The 20,229-nt window shown below is 45.9% G+C and overlaps 1 pseudogene; it reads left to right on the top strand.

The window, feature by feature from the left end:
* Positions 1-7,036: 7,036 nt before the first annotated feature.
* LOC119368474 lies at positions 7,037-19,890 on the top strand (annotated as a pseudogene).
* The last annotated feature ends 339 nt before the right edge of the window (positions 19,891-20,229 follow it).

Raw genomic sequence — 20,229 nt, 5'->3', positions numbered from 1 at the left:
ATGCTATGCCTGCTATTGCTTAGAGTTGTGTCAGGTCTGATTCATTGGGAATGAATTGGAGTGTTACAATATGTTCTGGTGCTGAGAGTTAAGTGTGTGAACACGATTTGATAAAGGTAGCGGTGAGAGGCCATGTAGGAGTACATGGTGGGTTGTCTCACTGGAACCGCCCTTAAGCACTGAGTTCTATGTATGTTGTCCAATGACTCGATACTACCACACATTGGGTTCCGGTAACTCGACCCCTCTCGGCTTATTAACCAACTTGGTCTCTGTCCAGGAGTCGCAACTAGTTTCTGGTGTTTGTAGGTAGTGTTAGTAGTCTACCAAGTGGCACCCGGCCAGGTGGGCTTGGGACAGACTAGGCACCAGTGGCACGGTGTACCAAGCGTAGATCCATCCGGCGAGGTGGGCTTGGGAACCCTGCACACATCGTTTGGGGCCGTGAGTGAAACCCCGGCCGGATCTCCTTGCGGATGGAACCCGAATAGGCGATAAACCTGGATTAGAGTCTTGTGTGGTTAGTCAGGTCGTGGCCGACACCCTCGCCAGGCTTCCGTTTGAAGGTTGCCGAGATACATGACGTGTACATGGCGGTAAGTGGCGAGAGCGTGTGTGAAGAAGTACACCCCTGCAGGGTTAACATGATCTATTCGAATAGCCGGGTCCGCGGTTATGGACTTCTTGGATGCTTACATGGTACATAGACAACTTGAAGTGGATACCCTAAAATGCTCAAGACAAGTGTGAGTGCTATGGATGGCCTTCTCGTAGGGAGACGGGGATGAGTCCATAGTAGTGTATTGTGTGGTGATTAGTGGACTCGTGTACGTTGTTTCACCTCCAGAGTTTCTGGTAGTCGTAGAACAGGATAGCCACAGAGTCAAAGCTGGCTTGCTGCAACTAAACCCCACATTACCCTCTTGATACAAATGCATGTATGATAGGATCTGATGTAAGTCTTGCTGAGTACCTTTGTACTCATGTTGCTTTATTTATGTTTTTGCAGCGGAGACTTCGGTCTTACTAGTGTTCTCGTGGACTTCGACTAGTAGCTAGTACCTCAGCTACGATCTTGATCGAATGTTGTAGATAGTCAGGCTCTTCAGCCTTTTTCATTTGTAGATGTCTGTACCCAGACATGTAATGCTTCCGCTTGTTGCTTGATTGCTCTGACTGTTGGGTCATGTGACCCCTGTTTATAATAATGCTGTGCTGGCTCTTCTGAGCTTTTATCTATATGAGTTGTTGAGTTATGCTGTGATGCCATGTTGTACAGCACATACTTGCATGTTATGCGTACGTGTAATGTGTATTGCTATGTGTGGGATCTGACTATCTAGTTGTTTATTCTTAGTAGTCTCTTTTACCGGGAAATGTCTCCTAGTGCTTCCACTGAGCCCTGGTAGCTTGCTACTGCTCCGGAACACTTAGGCAGGCCGGCATGTGTCCTTCTTCGATCCTGTGTCTGTCCCTTCGGGGAAATGTCACGCGATGAATACCGGAGTCCTGCTAGCCCGCTACAGCCCGGTTCACCGGAGTCCTGTTAGCCCAGTGCTACAGCCTGGATTCACTCGCTGATGACCGACACGTTCGATGCTGGGTCATGAATGCCTGTCCCTGTAAGTTAGTGCCACTTTGGGTTTACGACTAGCCATGTCAGCCCGGGCTCTTTATCATATGGATGCTAGCGACACCATCATATACGTGTGCTAAAATGCGCAAACGGTCCCGGGCAAAGGTAAGGCGACACCCGTGGGGATACCGTGCGTGAGGCCGCAAAGCGATATGAGGTGTTACATGCTAGATCGATGTGGCATCGAGTCGGGGTCTTGACACCCATGTAGGCCGATGAATATCCACCAAATGCGCACCCTCTCATAGTCCAGTAACCGCACCCACAATATTGGGCCAGCCCAGTTCAACTTTTTTCTATGTGTTTCCCATTAGCTTCCGTTTTTCTCCCTTGATTTTTCTTCTTCTCTTTTCATTTTTCCTTTTCCATTTCAAAATATTTTTAGAAATTCTGATTTTTTTTAAATCATGAACATTTTTTCAAATCATGAATATTTTTTAGAATTCATGAACATTTTTAAAATTAGAGAATATTTTGCAAATTCATTAAAAAAATCGATTTCATGAACACTTTCACATTTTCTAATATTTTTTTGAAATACGTGAAGTTTTTGGAAGTACACCAACATTTTTTAAAAATATTTGATTTTTTTAATTCGAAAACATTTTCAAATTTATGTACATTTTTTGAAATCCATAAATATTTTTCAAATTTGTACTAGTTTTTAATTTGTGAACAGTGTTTGAAATCATGATTTTTTTTTGAATTGAGATTCATGAAGAAAAATTGAAGTTAAAAAACAAAAAAGAGAAATGTGACAGGCCGAAAACCCCCCGAGCAGCCATCGTCGAGACATGGCGCCTCTGTTTTATTTGAGCTGGTGACAAAGAGAAACGTGACGGGCCGAAAGGACCCCGAGGAGCGTGCGAAATGCGAGCACGGAGAGATGCGATTGTCAAAAAAAAAGCACGGAGAGATGCCGATACGCGCTCCACCTGATGGTAACTCATTTCTTAGTAAACTTCTCGGGAGCACCTGGAACTCAGCTAGCTGAGATTTATCTATGGTCTCATTCACATGACATCATCACATATATTGGCTAGACTTTTTCTTCTCCCCATGATCTGCACGTGTCATATTGTGTTTTTGGGCTTGGCCTTTTGTTTCTCTGTAGCTCGTGCTAGAGCATACTACATAGAGTCCATAAGAGAAGCACGTGCATCTTAGTGGGCTGGCCTGTACAACATATTTTAGTTTCCAAAAAACACAGTTTCGGAGTGTTCTCTTCGTTGTCTTAAAAATGGGTGTTTTCTTCGTTGATTTTCAGTTTTTACATAGTTCTGCAGTAATCACCAGCATGATGCCTAGCATAGGACCTATCCTGGTTTTGTCCCACGCATTATTTATTTATTTATTAAAAATCCATCAAATTGTCTTAAAAATGATGAAGTTTGCAGTTTGTCTGTAGGGAATTGGTCGCTACTTCTATGCCTCGCCTGACAGACTCCTTTTGTTGCTGGGGGGGGGTAGATTTTCATTAGCTATATGTACACACACACAAAAAAAATACTATCTAGTTGGGCTTGTCATCACATAAAAAAAGACGCATTTAGAAGACTGACAATTGCGACCTGACTTCAAATACTTGCAGTTGCGACCCGATCTTGAAAACTTGCAGTTACGACCCAGCCATGAAAACTTGCAGTTGCGATCCGACTTTAAAAACTTGCAGTTGCGACTCAACTATGAAAACTTGCAGTTGCGACCCGACTTTGAAAACTTACAGTTGCGACCCGACTTTGAATACTTGCAGTTGCGACGCGACCTTGAAAACTTGAAGTTACGACCTGACCTGAAAACTTGCAGTTATGACCCGAGCATGAAAACATGCAGTTGCGACCCGACCTTAAAAACATGCAGTTGTGACCCGACCTTGAAAACTTGCAGTTGCAAGCCGACTTTGAAAACTTGCAGTTGCAACCAGACCTTGAAAATGTGCAGTTACGAACCGGTACTGAAAACTTGCAATTGCGAGCCGATCTTGAAAACTTGCGGTTGCGACTTGACTTTGAAAACTTATGGTTGCGACCTGACCTTGAAAACGTGCGGTTACGACCTGGCCTTGAAAACTTGCATTTGAGAGCCGACCTTGAAAACTTGCGGTTGCAACCCGACTTTGAAAACTTATGGTTGTGACCAGATTTGCGGTTGTGACCTGTCCTTCAATATTTGCAGTTGCGACCCGACTTTAAAAACTTGAAGTTGTGACCCGACTTTGAATACTTGCAGTTGCGACCACAACTAAAACCTTGCAGTTGCAACCCCACATGAAAGCTCGTAGTTGCAACCCAACTTAAAAACATTCAGTTGAGACCCAACTTGAAAACTTGAAGTTGCGACTAGATTCGAAAACTTGCATTTACAACCCTGACTTGAAACCTGCAGTCGCGACCACATTTGAGAAACAGTTGTGTGCGAGCAGTTTTTGGAAACCACGAGGTTGCGACTCCATAAAAAACAAACACTTGCAACCTGGCTTGATGGATTGCAATTACCACCAAATTTGAAAAACTTTGTAGTTGTGACCAGAATTAAAAACTTTGGTCACACAAATTTTTTGACTGAAAAACTCAGGGAACAAGCATTTCTACCGAATAGGAGGCATGGTTTTGATATCATTAGAGTACAAAAAGACACAAAATAGATTAAATAAAAATGAGGAATAAAAATAAAAAATAAAATGAGTGATGACAAAGTAGGAAACAAGAAATATACAAAATGGAAAAATGGAAGAGAACGATGAAAAAAAATAGTGAAATCCCCAATAAATCAAATTTTCAATCTATGGTAACAAATGAATATTAGGCTAAAAAAATGAATACAGGAAATTAGGCAAAGGGAGAAGAGAGGAATAATATTCTACTACATGTAGTGAAATAAAAAAACAATTAATTATGAGAGTGAAAAATGAAAAGAAAGTCGTTACAAAGAGCTGACCCCTGAAAGGTATGGTCAACGAATGACAATAACATGATTCAAAAACGAAAACAAGTGACAATAGCATGCAAGGAAGAATGCAAGCAGCTAGCAACTATTCACATCCTTAGATCATATCATCTTTCTCTTATTCGGCTGGGTAAAAAAAAAGATGAAGAAAGCCCATGTGGCCCAGCTCCGTAAGCAAAATACAAAAAAGGTAGTACTCATTCACCTGGGCTACGCCCTGTACGAGACTAGAGCAGCGTCGCTCGGATTGAAAGGCCGAATTGACTACAACGCTAAAAGAAAGACTACAATCTGATGTTTGACAGGTCGGAAGGTCAAAAACGTGACTGAGACCATACTTAAAACTCAACCGAAACTTCTCTTGGTTTTCTTGCGTAGTATAAGAATTTTACTTGTGGTTGTACATGTCAACCTTTGCTTGTTGTCATAGAATGGCAAGGATGCTCGATGCTGAAATCTGATTATTTCCGTGACAAGCCACATCAGGAATACCACTCGGGCTCTGTTTTGGTTTTCTACCTCGTATTTGAACCTTCCAAGCAAGCAGCCCGAAGCATCTTCACACCACTCCTTACTTCTTCCTTCGCAAGCATATGCAGAAGGAGGCCATATTGTGCACGACTCTCCTCCCTGTATTTGTCCTCCTGCTATTGGTTTGTTTCTGCAACTGTGATGGACACCCAATAACACCTGCAAAGCCACCTGGCAACACGCTTCGTGATGGTGGACAGGTTAGCGTATTGGTTCTCTTCTTGGTCTGCAAAACTCCACACGGAGACCAATAGGAATGCTGAATAATCAACTCATACGACTTGTGGTCCTGTGTCATTTGTCGATGTGCGCAAAAAGTCCAATGTAAGCAATCCGATGAATAGGTAGAGAAAAGTCTGAGCAGTGTTTCCACCATCTAGTAAACAATCTAAACCATCTTCATTTTTTTTTCGAAAAGGAGGAATACCCCCGGCCTCTGCATCTGGTCGATGCATACGGCCACTTTATTAATTATTAGCACAAAACCTTACAAAGTCATACAACAGTAAGACCAAAGCCACCATCTTCGCAACCTCTGTCGCTACTCCTATCTAACTGATGAAGGGGCGCTGATGGTCTGGGCCTAATACCAAACAGACCTCGCAGCCAAACCTAACATCTAAGACCTGAGGTCCCAACCTGGACGCCTGCCGGGTATGGGCACCCACCAGTCCGGCGTGCTCCTCAACCAGGCCGCCCGCCGGGTATGAGGCCGCCACAACCACCTACCACATATCCATCTTCAGAGCTGTACTGTTGTAACTGCCTTGCTCGGTCTCGCTGCCGCCGACGCCACCACGACGCCAGACAGCGTCGACCTCCTGCGCGTGTCCGTCACTACACATCTGACGCCAAGCCTCCGCTGCTCCATGCCGCCAAGAGCCGCCGCCAAGAATATGTAGAACGAAACACCGCTCCACCGAAGGGAGGCAGCACACCCCCACCCCTCACCTGCAGACCCTTCCATCCGATCCCAATGTCCTTGGCGTCGCCTCCAGGAAGGTTACGGTGCCTAGGGCGCCGCCGACGCCCGATCCGCACCGGATCTTGGGCTTTCACCCGGACATGAGTTGGAGAGGAGAGATGGTGCCCTCAGCAACGCCCCCAAGAAGGAAAGCGGCGCCAAAAATCGGCGTCGCCGCTGCCGGTCAGCCTAAGGCAGCCAAGGTTTCCCCCGGACACCGATCTGCTCCACCAGAACACACCGGAGGTGGATCCGGCAGGATCCAAACCGACCCGGGGACTGGGAAGGGATGCATGGAAGGGAGAGGGGCAATACCTCCAGATCTGGCACAACTACGGCTCGCCGTCCTCACGGCCGAACCCACAGGCACGTCGCACGCCTCCAGATGCGCCGCACCAGATCGAAGATGGCCAGCCTTAGCGCCGCCCCCCACTCTCCCGACGAGGGAGAGGAGGAACCAGCGCCGCCGCCGATCCCGGGGCCGCCGCCCCGGCTTGCCCGCGCCTGGCCAGACGCAGCCGCCGCCGGATGCAGGCCCACCGCGCGGCGCTGCAAGGGCTGACGGAGGAGGAGTGCGAGACGGAGCAGAGGGCCGCCGGGGAGCGCCGCGGCGGCCGCAGCGCCGGAGGCCGAGCCTCCCCCACCTGGAGCCCTCGCCGTCGGGAACGACGCCGCGCGCGCGAGCGGGAAGCCCTGCCGCCGCCGTCCGCCGCACGGGCTTCGCCCGGCAGTTTCCTCCGGCGGCGGCGCGGCAGGGGGAGCCGGGGAGAGGGGGTGGCGGCGCGGCGGGCTAGGGTTCCCCCGAGTCGCCTCCTAGGCGACGCGGGGGTCGGGCGAATTAGTTTTTCAGCCAAAAACCCTCTAAACCATCTTCATATGTTCTACCTTCTTCCTTTTGCTCATCCATCTTCATACACACTACCTTCTTCCTTTGCTCGTCACAAGCAAAAAAGGGCCTAATGGACATGATTTACACCCCAGCTTTTATCCTCCTGTTCTTGATTTCCTTCTGCCAATCCGATGATCGCCTAACACCCACAAAACCACTCTCCCCCGGCGACAGGCTCATCTCAAGCGGTGGCATCTTTGCTCTTGGCTTCTTCTCCCCAGGAGACTCAACTGGAAACTCGTACATCGGCATATGGTACAACAACATCCCGCAGCGAACATACGTGTGGGTCGCGAACCGCGACCGCCCAATCACCAGCAGTTCCTCTGGTAAGTTTATTGTGACCAACAACTCTGATCTTACCTTGTTAGACCCCAAAGGAAGCACTCTTTGGACAACCACGAACAACATCAGCACCAGCGAAACCACCGGAACTGCTGCTATACTGCTTGACACCGGGAACTTGGTCATTCGGTTGCCGAACGGCACAGATATATGGCAGAGCTTTTATTACCCAACCGACACCGTCCTCCCCAACATGACTGCACCGTTGAGCAGCAAAAATGAGGGCTACAAGCGCCTTGTCGCTTGGAGGGGACCTGATGACCGTCCACAAGCGACTACTCCATGGGAAGTGACTCCAGCTCGGTCCTCCAGGTCTTCATCTGGAATGGGACGAGACCATACTGGCGCAGAGCTGCTTGGACTGGTGCCCTTGGCAACGCCGTGTATCGAAGCAACTCCGGCTAGGGCTGCAAGGAAAGCTCGAGGCTCGTGAGCCGCTCGAGATCGACTCGTTTTTTGACTCGTCTGGAGATCGACTCGAAAAGAAACAAGCTGAGTTTGAACACTTTATGTAACTCGACCGAGAAACAAGCCGATCTTGAGCCAATGTTGGCTCGCTCGATTTTAGCTCGATAGCTTGACAAAATATTATTATGTTAAATGATCATGCCATATATTAAATGAAAATAAGATAATTTATTACCATATATGTTGTCCATAATTTGTCTTCATTTTATTTACCAACGAACATGGAAACTGAATTAAGTGCAGAGAAGATTTGACCTAATTATGGCACGTGGTCGACTATGTGTTTAATATCCTCTATTTGCGGCAAAGGTTCCCAGTATATTCACCTTAATTTTTTTGTTTTTCATCAATCGATTTATAATTTTTACCATCTCATTTAGCTTGAAACTAGCTCGAGATCGTTACAAGTTGAGCACGAGTCATGTTCTACAGCTCGATCATGAGCTTCGTTCAGTTCGAGCTCGCTTGAATTTTCACATGAGCTGAGCTGAGCCAACTCCAACTCGCTCGAGCTCGACTCGTTTGCAGTCCTAACTCCGGCACCATCATATTCCAAACAATTGAAAGAAGAGGGGCCGAGTTCTACGTAACGTACACCGTCTCCGATGGCTCACCAAGTATGCGTGTGATGCTGCACTATACGGGCATGGTGAAGTTCATGACATGGAACAGCAACTCATTGTCTTGGGATGCTTTCGTGGAGCAGCCCAGTGCTAAGTGTGATAGATATGATTCATGTGGCCCATTTGGATACTGTGATGACACGGGAGCGATTCCAACTTGCAAGTGCCTCGATGGGTTTGAGTCTGATGGCCTCAACTTTTCCCGAGGATGTCAAAGGAAGAAAGAGCTGAAATGTGATGGTACAGATAGTTTCATAACTTTACCTGGCATGAAAACGCCTGACAAGTTTCTGTACATCAGGAATAGAAGCTTCGACCAATGCACAACAGAATGCAGCAGCAACTGCTCATGCACCGCTTACGCATATGCCAACGTGAGTAGTCTGGACACAATTGGAGATAGTTCGAGGTGCTTGGTTTGGATGGGGGAGCTTGTTGACACTGGGAAGCCTGCTGGTGGTATTACTGAAAATCTTTACCTCCGTATTTCCAGCTCATCCGGTATTTGGCATTCCTTACCCATCTTAATGCTCTTAATGCTTATGCAGTTAGATTGATTGCCTGTTGATGTAAGTTTGTATGGTGGCTACTACAATAGCAAGTCGCGGTTGCACACTTGCAATTTACTTCAATGGAATTTGAACCTATATTGTGCAACTGGTGCTCTCCTTTTACAGATCCATGTTGAATATGGTACTAACAGATATGATGATAGAATTTGAATTAATATGTTACCCAGTTCTTGCATATATTATCTGTTTCATTCCTGGCTTGTTCAGTGCTGCCAACTGTATTATCCCCACCTTGCATTGAAAGCAGTCCTGTTTTCAGATGCTGCTTCTTTAGGATCCTGTCATCAATTGGCATCCAGTTCATCAGAGTTTAGTCGATTTATTGATTTTATATGGTAATAGATAAAGCCTATATGCTAGCTTCTTTGGTGTCATCAGATAATTCTAATCAGTACAAAGTAATGATTATTTACCTAGAATTTGCAGTACATGAGATGTTACAATGTTGCATTATTCACGGTAAATATGACACTTGCAGCAAATGTATGACATTATTCTCTTGTGTTGGAAATATGCCCTAAAGGCAATAATAAAAGGGTTATTATTATATTTCCTTATTCATGATAATTGTCTTTTATTCATGCTATAACTGTATTGTCCGGAAATCGTAATACACGTGCGAATACATAGACCATAACATGTCCCTAGTGAGCCTCTAGTTGACTAGCTCGTTGGTCAACAGATAGTCATGGTTTTCTGACTATGGACATTAGATGTCATTGACAACGGGATCACATCATTAGGAGAATGATGTGATGGACAAGACCCAATCCTAAGCATAGCACAAGATCGTATAGTTCGTTTTGCTAGAGCTTTTTCAATGTCAAGTATCTCTTCCTTAGACCATGAGATCGTGTAACTCCCGGATACCGTAAGAGTGCTTTGGGTGTACCAAACGTCACAACGTAACTGGGTGACTATAAAGGTGCACTACAGGTATCTCCGAAAGTGTCTGTTGGGTTGACACGGATCGAGACTGGGATTTGTCACTCCGTATGACGGAGAGGTATCTCTGGGCCCACTCGGTAATGCATCATCATAATGAGCTCAAAGTGACCAAGTGTTTGGTCACGAGATCATGCATTACGGTACGAGTAAAGTTACTTGCCGGTAACGGGACTGAACGAGGTATTAGGATACCGACGACCGAGTCTCGGGCAAGTAACGTACCGATTGACAAAGGGAATTGTATACGGGGTTGTTCGAATCCTCGACATCATGGTTCATCCGATGAGATCATCGAGGAGCATGTGGGAACCAACATGGGTATCCAGATCACGCTGTTGGTTATTGCCCGAGAGCCGTCTCGGTCATGTCTACGTGTCTCCCGAACCCATAGGGTCTACACACTTAAGGTTCGGTGACGCTAGGGTTGTATGAATATGAGTATGCAGCATACCGAATGTTGTTCGGAGTCCCGGATGAGATCCCGGACGTCATGAGGAGTTCCGGAATGGTCCGGAGGTAAAGAAAACTATATAGGAAGTGGTATTTCGGCCATCGGGAAAGTTTCGGGGTCACCCGGTATTGTACCGAGACCACCGGAAGGGTCCCGGGGGTCCACCGGGTGGGGCCACCCATCCCGGAGGGCCCCAAGGGCCGAAGTGGGGAGGGGAGCCAACCCATAGTAGGCTGGTGCGCCCCCCTAGGCCCACCCCTTGCGCCTAGGGTTGAAACCCTAGGGTGGGGGGGGCCCACTTGCCTTGGGGGGTACTCCACCCCCCTTGGCCGCCGCCCCCTTGGGAGATTGGATCTCCCAGGGCCGGCGCCCCCCCTGGGGGCCTATATAAAGGGAGGGGGGAGGAGGGCAGCCGCACCCTGAAGTCCTGGCGCCCCCTCCCCCTGCTACACCTCTTCCTCCTCCGTCACGTGCTTGGCGAAGCCCTGCCGGAGTGCTGCTGTTCCATCACCACCATGCCGTTGTGCTGCTGCTGGAGCCATCATCATCAACCTCTCCTTCCACCTTGCTGGATCAAGACAGAGGAGACGTTACGCTGACCATACATGTGTTGAACGCGGAGGTGCCGTCCGTTCGGCGCTAGGATCTCCGGTGATAGGATCACGACGAGAACGACTACTTCAACCCCGTTCGTTTGAACGCTTCCGCGCGATCTACAAAGTGGTATGTAGATGCAATCTCTCTCCCATGACTCATTGCTTAGATGAACTCATAGATGGATCTTGGTGAAACCGTAGGAAATTTTTTAATTTTCTGCAACATTCCCCAACAGTGGTATCAGAGCTAGGTCTATGCGTAGTTCTCTATTGCACGAGTAGAACACAATTTTGTTGTGGGCGTAGATCTTATCAACTTGCTTGCCGCTACTAGTCTTATCTTGCTTCAGCGGTATTGTGGGATGAAGCGGCCTGGACCAACCTTACACGTACGCTTACGTGAGACCGGTTCCACCGACTGACATGCACTAGTTGCATAAGGTGGCTGGCGGGTGTCTGTCTCTCCCACTTTAGTTGGAGCGGATTCGATGAAAAGGGTCCTTATGAAGGGTAAATAGAAGTTGACAAGATCACGTTGTGGTTATTCGTAGGTAAGAAAACGTTCTTGCTAGAACCCAATTGCAGCCACGTAAAAGATGCAACAACAATTAGAGGACGTCTAACTTGTTTTTGCAGCAATTGTCATGTGATGTGATATGGCCAGAAGTTGTGATGAATGATGAATGATATATTGTGATGTATGAGATCATGTTCTTGTAATAGGAATCATGACTTGCATGTCGATGAGTATGACAACCGGCAGGAGCCATAGGAGTTGTCTTTATTTTTTGTATGACCTGCGTGTCATTGAAGAACGCCATGTAAATTACTTTACTTTATTGCTAAACGCGTTAGCCATAGAAGTAGAAGTAGTCGTTGGCGTGACAACTTCATGAAGACACAATGATGGAGATCATGGTGTCATGCCGGTGACGAAGATGATCATGGAGCCCCGAAGATGGAGATCGAAGGAGCTATATGATATTGGCCATATCATGTCACTACTATATAATTGCATGTGATGTTTATTATGTTGTATGCATCTTGTTTACTTAGAACGGCGGTAGTAAATAAGATGATCCCTTATAATAATTTCAAGAAAGTGTTCCCCCTAACTGTGCACCGTTGCTAAAGTTCGTCGTTTCGAAGCACCACGTGATGATCGGGTGTGATAGATCCTTACGTTCACATACAACGGGTGTAAGACAGATTTACACATGCAGAACACTTAGGGTTAACTTGACGAGCCTAGCATGTACAGACATGGCCTCGGAACACAAGAGACCGAAAGGTCGAACATGAGTCGTATAGAAGATACGATCAACATGGAGATGTTCACCGATGATGACTAGTCCGTCTCACGTGATGATCGGACACGGCCTAGTCGACTCGGATCGTGTAACACTTAGATGACTAGAGGGATGTCTGATCTGAGTGGGAGTTCATTGAATAATTTGATTAGATGAACTTAATTATCATGAACTTAGTCTAAAACTTTTGCAAAATATGTCTTGTAGATCAAATGGCCAACGCTCATGTCAACATGATCTTCAACGCGTTCCTAGAGAAAACCAAGCTGAAAGATGATGGCAGCAACTATACGGACTGGGTCCAGAACCTGAGGATCATCCTCATAGCTGCCAGGAAACAATATGTCCTAGAAGGACCGCTAGGTGATGCACCCGTCCCAGAGAACCAAGACATTATGAATGCTTGGCAGACTCGCGCTGATGATTACTCCCTCGTTCAGTGCGGCATGCTTTACAGCTTAGAACCGGGGCTCCAAAAGCGTTTTGAGCAACACGGAGCATATGAGATGTTCGAGGAGCTGAAACTAGTTTTCCAAGCTCATGCCCGGGTCGAGAGATATGAAGTCTCCGACAAGTTCTATAATTGTAAGATGGAGGAAAATAGTTCTGTCAGTGAGCATATACTCAAAATGTCTGGGTTGCACAACCGCCTGTCCCAGCTGGACATTAACCTCCCGGTTGAGGCGGTCATTGACAGAATCCTTCAGTCGCTCCCACCAAGCTACAAGAGCTTTGTGATGAACTACAATATGCAGGGGATGGTAAAGACCATTCCTGAAGTATTTTCAATGCTGAAGTCAGCAGAGGTTGAAATCAAGAAAGAACATCAAGTGTTGATGGTCAATAAGACCACTAAGTTCAAGAAGGGCAAGGGTAAGAAGAACTTCAAGAAGGACGACAAAGATGTTGCCGCGCCCGATAAGCCAGTTGCCGGGAAGAAGTCAAAGAATGGACCCAAGCCTGAAACTGAGTGCTTTTATTGCAAGGGGAAGGGTCACTGGAAGCGGAACTGCCCCAAATACTTAGCGGACAAGAAGGCCGGCAACACTAAAGGTATATTTGATATACATGTAATTGATGTGTACCTTACCATTACTCGTAGTAACTCCTGGGTATTCGATACCGGTGCCGTTGCTCACATATGTAACTCACAGTAGGAGCTGCGGAATAAGCGGAGACTAGCGAAGGACGAGGTGACGATGCGTGTCGGAAGTGGTTCCAAGGTCGATGTGATCGCCGTCGACACGCTACCTCTACATTTACCTACGGGATTAGTTTTAAACCTCAATAATTTTTATTTAGTGCCAAGTTTGAGCATGAACATTGTATCTGGATCTCGTTTAATACGAGATGGCTACTCATTTAAATCCGAGAATAATGGTTGTTCTATTTATATGAGAGATATGTTTTATGGTCATGCCCCAATGGTCAATGGTTTATTCTTAATGAATCTCGAACGTAATATTACACATATTCATAGCGTGAATACCAAAAGATGTAAAGTTGATAATGATAGTCCCACATACTTGTGGCACTGCCGCCTTGGTCACATTGGTGTCAAGCGCATGAAGAAGCTCCATGCTGATGGACTTTTAGAGTCTCTCGATTATGAATCATTTGACACATGCGAACCATGCCTCATGGGCAAAATGACCAAGACCCCGTTCTTCGGAACAATGGAGCGAGCAACCAACTTGTTGGAAATCATACATACCAATGTGTGCGTTCCAATGAGCGTTGAAGCTCGCGGAGGATATCGTTATGTTCTCACTCTCACTGATGACTTGAGTAGATATGGATATGTCTACTTGATGAAACACAAGTCTGAGACCTTTGAAAAGTTCAAGGAATTTTAGAATGAAGTAGAGAATCAACGTGACCGAAAGATAAAGTTCTTACGATCGGATCATGGAGGAGAATATTTAAGTCACGAATTTGGTACACACTTAAGAAAATATGGAATCGTTTCACAACTCACGCCGCCTAGAACACCTCAGCGTAACGGTGTGTCCGAACGTCGTAATCGCACTCTATTGGATATGGTGCGATCTATGATGTCTCTTACCGATTTACCGCTATCATTTTGGGGATACACTCTAGAGACAGCTACATTCACTTTAAATAGGGCACCGTCTAAATCCGTTGAGACGACACCGTATGAATTATGGTTTTGGAAGAAACCTAAGATGTTGTTTCTAAAAGTTTGGGGATGCGATGCTTATGTCAAGAAACTTCAACCTGAAAAGCTCGAACCCAAGTCGGAAAAATGCGTCTTCATAGGATACCCTAAAGAAACCATTGGGTATACCTTCTACTTAAGATCCGAGGGCAAGATCTTTGTTGCCAAGAATGGATCCTTTCTGGAAAAAGAGTTTCTCTCGAAAGAAGTAAGTGGGAGGAAAGTAGAACTAGATGAAGTACTACCTCTTGAACGGGATAGTAGTGCAGCTCAGGAAAATGTTCCTATGATGCCTACACCAACTGAAGAGGAAAACAATGATGATGATCAAGGTACTTCGGATCAAGTTGCTACTGAACTTCGTAGGTCCACAAGGACACGTTCCGCACCAGAGTGGTACAGCAACCCTGTCCTGGAAATCATGCTGTTAGACAAGGTGAACCTTCAAACTATGAAGAAGCAATGGCGGGCCCAGATTCCAACAAATGGCTAGAAGCCATGAAATCCGAGATAGAATCCATGTATGAAAACAAAGTATGGACTTTGACTGACTTGCCCGATGATCGGCGAGCGATAGAAAACAAATGGGTCTTTAAGAAGAAGACGGACGCGGATGGTAATATCACCATCTATAAAGCTCGACTTGTCGCTAAGGGTTATCGGCAAGTTCAAGGGATTGACTACGATGAGACTTTCTCCCCCGTAGCGAAGCTTAAGTCCGTCCGAATCATGTTAGCAATTGCCGCATACTATGATTATGAGATATAGCAGATGGACGTCAAAACGACATTCCTTAACGGGCATCTTAAGGAAGAACTGTATATGATGCAGCCGGAGGGTTTTGTCGATCCTAAGAATGCTAACAAAGTATGCAAGCTCCAGCGATCCATTTATGGGCTGGTGCAAGCATCTCGGAGTTGGAACATTCGCTTTGATGAGATGATCAAAGCGTTTGGGTTTACGCAGACTTATGGAGAAGCCTGCGTTTACAAGAAAGTGAGTGGGAGCTCTGTAGCATTTCTCATATTGTATGTAGATGACATACTTTTGATGGGAAATGATATAGAATTCTTGGACAGCATTAAGGCCTACTTGAATAAGTGTTTTTCAATGAAGGACCTTGGAGAAGCTGCTTATATATTAGGCATCAAGATCTATAGGGATAGATCGAGACGCCTCATAGGTCTTTCACAAAGCACATACCTTGATAAGATTTTGAAGAAGTTCAAAATGGATCAGTCCAAGAAAGGGTTCTTGCCTGTACTGCAAGGTGTGAGATTGAGCTCAGCTCAATGCCCGACCACGGCAAAAGATAAAGAAGAGATGAGCGTCATCCCCTATGCCTCAGCCATAGGATCTATTATGTATGCCATGCTGTGTACCAGACCTGATGTAAACCTTGCCGTAAGTTTGGTAGGAAGGTACCAAAGTAATCCCGGCAAGGAACACTGAACAGCGGTCAAGAATATCCCGAAGTACCTGAAAAGGACAAAGGACATGTTTCTTGTTTATGGAGGTGACGAAGAGCTTGTCGTAAAGGGTTACGTCGATGCTAGCTTCGACACAGATCTGGATGACTCTATGTCACAAACCGGATACATGTATATGTTGAATGGTGGAACAGTAAGCTGGTGCAGCTGCAAGCAGAGCGTCATGGCGGGATCTACATGTGAAGCGGAGTACATGGCAGCCTCAGAGGCAGCGCATGAAGCAATATGGGTGAAGGAGTTCATCACCGACCTAGGAGTCATACCCAATGCGTCGGGGCCGATCAAACTCTTCTGTGACAACACTGGAGCTATTGCCCTTGCCAAGGAGCCCAGGTTTCACAAGAAGACCAGGCACATCAAGCGTCGCTTCAACTCCATCCGTGAAAATGTTCAAGATGGAGACATAGATATTTGCAAAGTACATACAGATCTAAATGTCGCAGATCCGTTGACTAAACCTCTCTCGCGAGCAAAACATGATCAACACCAGAACTCTATGGGTGTTCGATTCATCACAATGTAACTAGATTATTGACTCTAGTGCAAGTGGGAGACTGTTGGAAATATGCCCTAGAGGCAATAATAAAAGGGTTATTATTATATTTCCTTATTCATGATAATTGTCTTTTATTCATGCTATAACTGTATTGTCCGGAAATCGTAATACACGTGTGAATACATAGACCATAACATGTCCCTAGTGAGCCTCTAGTTGACTAGCTCGTTGATCAACAGATAGTCATGGTTTCCTGACTATGGACATTAGATGTCATTGACAACGGGATGACATCATTAGGAGAATGATGTGATGGACAAGACCCAATCCTAAGCATAGCACAAGATCGTATAGTTCGTTTTGCTAGAGCTTTTTCAATGTCAAGCATCTCTTCCTTAGACCATGAGATCGTGTAACTCCCGGATACCGTAAGAGTGCTTTGGGTGTACCAAACGTCACAACGTAACTGGGTGACTATAAAGGTGCACTACAGGTATCTCCGAAAGTGTCTGTTGGGTTGACACGGATCGAGACTGGGATTTGTCACTCCGTATGACGGAGAGGTATCTCTAGGCCCACTCGGTAATGCATCATCATAATGAGCTCAAAGTGACCAAGTGTTTGGTCACGGGATCATGCATTACGGTACGAGTAAAGTGACTTGCCGATAACGGGACTGAATGAGGTATTGGGATACCGACGATCGAGTCTCGGGCAAGTAACGTACCGATTGACAAAGGGAATTGTATACGGGGTTGTTCGAATCCTCGACATCGTGGTTCATCCGATGAGATCATCGAGGAGCATGTGGGAACCAACATGGGTATCCAGATCCCGCTGTTGGTTATTTCCCGAGAGCCGTCTCGGTCATGTCTACGTGTCTCCCGAACCCGTAGGGTCTACACACTTAAGGTTCGGTGACGCTAGGGTTGTATGAATATGAGTATGCAGCATACCGAATGTTGTTCGGAGTCCCGGATGAGATCCCGGACGTCACGAGGAGTTCCGGAATGGTCCGGAGGTAAAGAAAACTATATAGGAAGTGATATTTCGGCCATCGGGAAAGTTTCGGGGTCACCCGGTATTGTACCGGGACCACCGAAAGGGTCCCGGGGGTCCACCGGGTGGGGCCACCCATCCCGGAGGGCCCCAAGGGACAAAGTGGGGAGGGGAGCCAGCCCATAGTGGGCTGGTGCGCCCCCCTAGGCCCACCCCCTGCGCCTAGGGTTGAAACCCTAGGGTGGGGGGGGGGGCGCCCCACTTGCCTTAGGGGGGTACTCCATTCCCCTTGGCCGGCGCCCCCTTGGGAGATTGGATCTCCCAGGGCCGGCGCCCCCCTGGGGGCCTATATAAAGGGAGGGGGGAGGGGGGAAGCCGCACCCTGAAGTCCTGGCGCCCCCTCCCCCTGCTACACCTCTTCCTCCTCCGTCACGTGCTTGGCGAAGCCCTGCCGGAGTGCTGCTGTTCCATCACCACCACGCCGTTGTGCTGCTGCTGGAGCCATCATTATCAACCTCTCCTTCCCCCTTGCTGGATCAAGACGGAGGAGACGTTACGCTGACCGTACGTGTGTTGAACACGGAGGTGCCGTCCGTTCGGCGCTAGGATCTCTGGTGATAGGATCACGACGAGAACGACTACTTCAACCCCGTTCTTTTGAACGCTTCCATGCGATCTACAAAGTGGTATGTGGATGCAATCTCTCTTCCATGACTCGTTGCTTAGATGAACTCATAGATGGATCTTGGTGAAACCGTAGGAAAATTTCAATTTTCTGCAACGTTCCCCAACATCTTGGTGGACTATAAATCTGCAGTTGATGAGAAAAAGATAGCTAAACTGAAGATTGTACTCCCGATTGTGGCATGTCTGTTGATATTCACATGCATATACCTTGGATGCAAGTCAAGAGGTAGAATAACTTCTCATTAACCCTTTTCTGTCAGAAAGAATTATTAATGAAGGATTCATTTGAGACAATATTGATGAAACTATCATGTCAGGTAAAAGCAGCAGAAAAGTTCAAAACAAACATAAGCTAAAACACTTGAATGCTTCTGATGAACTTGGGAACGAAGATACAGAACTTCCGTCTGTTGGCTTTGAAGACATTCTCATTGCAACAAACTATTTCTCTGATCACAACATGCTTGGAAAAGGTGGTTTTGGAAAAGTGTACAAGGTAATAAACATTTTTAGCTTCATTTCTGAAGAACAAATATTTTTGCTGTTCTCTTGTTAAACTGAAAAATGATGTGCTCGTGTAGGGAATGTTGGAAAGTGGCAAGGAAATTGCTGTCAAAAGGCTTAGTATTGGATTTGGGCAAGGGGTTGGAGAGTTTAGGAATGAAGTAGTTCTAATTGCCAAATTGCAGCACAGAAACTTAGTTAGACTTCTTGGTTACTGCATTCATGAAGATGAGAAATTACTCATCTACGAATACTTACATAACAAGAGTTTGGATGCCTTCCTTTTTGGTATGTTCTGACTTATGTGCTTAAAAAATAATTTTACATTAACTACAGCGAGGGTTTTACTATGGCTCATAATACATCTCATTTTGCATGGATTTTGGAAGATGCTACAAAAAAATCTGTGCTTGATTGGTTGACCCGGTTCATGGTCATTAAAGGGATAGCAAGATGCCTTCTTTATCTCCACCAAGATTCAAGATTAACAATAATTCATCGAGATCTCAAGGCAAGCAACATCTTGTTGGATGCAAAAATGACTCCAAAAATATCTGATTTTGGCATGGCAAGGATCTTTGGAGGAAACGAGCAACAAGCAAACACTAAGCGTGTTGTTGGGACATAGTAAGTAATATTTATGCACCAGCTATGCTCAGTGCGGTATTCCCTTAAAGTATAGCTAATATATTTTCCTTGGAATTGTTCAAATAGTGGTTACATGTCTCCTGAATATGCGATGGAGGGTTACTTTTCTGTCAAGTCTGACACCTACAGCTTTGGGGTTCTGCTGTTGGAGATTGTAAGCGGGTTAAGGATTAACTCACCCCATCTCATAATGGACTTTCCAAACCTTATATCTTACGTAAGTATTACTAAAACGTTCTAATTTCCAATGGTTTAAGTACTCATAGTAACTTGACCAGAAATTGATTTCATTGATTCAGGCATGGAGCTTATGGGTTGACAGAAATGCAAGGGAATTGGTGGAGTCGTCGGTTGTAGAGAGATGTCCACTTGATGAAGTTTTACGATGCGTTCACATAGGACTCTTGTGTGTTCAAGACCATCCAAATGCTAGGCCACTCATGTCATCCATTGTGTTCATGCTAGAGAATGAAACAGCTCCGCTTCCTGTCCCAGAGAAACCTGTATATTTTACGTTACAGAATCATGAAGCCGAAGACAGGAGAAAATACATGGGAAGATCCGAGACTCAGAATGAAATGACCATCACAACACTGGAGGGACGTTAAATGTTTATTGGTTACATTGTTCCTTGTTCGTAAACTGCTAAAAAACTTGTGGTTGAGCGATTCCTACCAATTCATGTTTGCATACACGCTAAGTGTACTGTCGAATAGATTGTTGTCAACACGCAAGTCGTGTTTGTAAATACAGTCTCCGTGCTCCATGCACTTCATCAGTTTCAGCATTTGTTTTCACCTGGCCAAGTGAAGGAAGCTGCCTGGTCATGTCTGGGTTACAAACTTTTATGAGGTTTTAGAAAAGAGGAGGCTTTAAAGATAAAAGTCCTACTCCCTCCATTCCTAAATATTTGTCTTTCTAGCGATTTCAACAAGTGACTACATACG

The sequence above is a fragment of the Triticum dicoccoides genome, chromosome 2B (genome assembly GCF_002162155.2).
Source record: "Triticum dicoccoides isolate Atlit2015 ecotype Zavitan chromosome 2B, WEW_v2.0, whole genome shotgun sequence".
Lineage (NCBI taxonomy): Eukaryota > Viridiplantae > Streptophyta > Magnoliopsida > Poales > Poaceae > Triticum > Triticum dicoccoides.
This window is presented reverse-complemented; position numbering and strand designations above follow the sequence as displayed.